General features: G+C 49.9%; 1 non-coding gene across 1 annotated transcript; it reads left to right on the top strand.

The window, feature by feature from the left end:
- The first annotated feature begins 339 nt into the window (after positions 1-339).
- LOC131271012 (5.8S ribosomal RNA) lies at positions 340-494 on the top strand. Its single transcript, XR_009179999.1, has one exon. It is a non-coding gene; the product is annotated as a 5.8S ribosomal RNA (ribosomal RNA).
- Positions 495-772: the final 278 nt, after the last annotated feature.

The following is a 772-nucleotide window of genomic DNA, read 5'->3' as shown; positions in this document are numbered from 1 at the left end:
CGCACAGCGGCGGCTTACGCACTATGGCAGTCATGGATGCCTTACGTTTCTATGAAAAGTGTGTTCCTCCCCTGGTCCACGCTGCTTCGGCAGTCCTGGGTAAGATAGTTAGTTCTAGCTTGCCCTATGTGGAAGAGGACACGTAGACTTACTGTGGTGTGAAGTATAAAGTTCAGTTCTCCCCTGGTCCACGCCGCTTCGGCCGTCCTGGGTAAAATGGATTAATCCAGCTTGCCCTATGTGGAATGAGGACACTTTATGCTTCGTCTCTAAGCGGCGGCTTGCTCCTCCCTACGGGGAACGGGTATACGCGCACAGCGGCGGCTTACGCAAGTTAGTCACCCTCGGCAGTGGATCACTCGGCTCATGGATCGATGAAGACCGCAGCTAACTGCGCGTCATAATGTGAACTGCAGGACACATGAACATTGATAAGTTGAACGCATATTGCACGTCGTGGGAACCTACCATGATGTACAGATGACTGAGCGCTTATATTTGAGAAATGTATCGCATACATTTAACTACGCCGTGACACCCGTCACGAGACGTGCACCATGATGTTAACTAGGGTCGCGACGACCCGCTAGCATTAAAGAACCCGTGGTTTACAATATACTGGCATTGGAATTCGAAGTATTTAGAGCGTCCGTGTTCCCGCGTGAGGCGGAAGTACGAGGAGAAGGCGTGCTTGTGGTGTCTGTGGTGGTGTTTACTGATGTCTAGCTTCAGCTTATTTATTTATTTAAATAGAAGCGAAGATGTCAAAGTA

The sequence above is a fragment of the Anopheles coustani genome, assembly GCF_943734705.1.
Source record: "Anopheles coustani chromosome X unlocalized genomic scaffold, idAnoCousDA_361_x.2 X_unloc_81, whole genome shotgun sequence".
Lineage (NCBI taxonomy): Eukaryota > Metazoa > Arthropoda > Insecta > Diptera > Culicidae > Anopheles > Anopheles coustani.
This window is presented reverse-complemented; position numbering and strand designations above follow the sequence as displayed.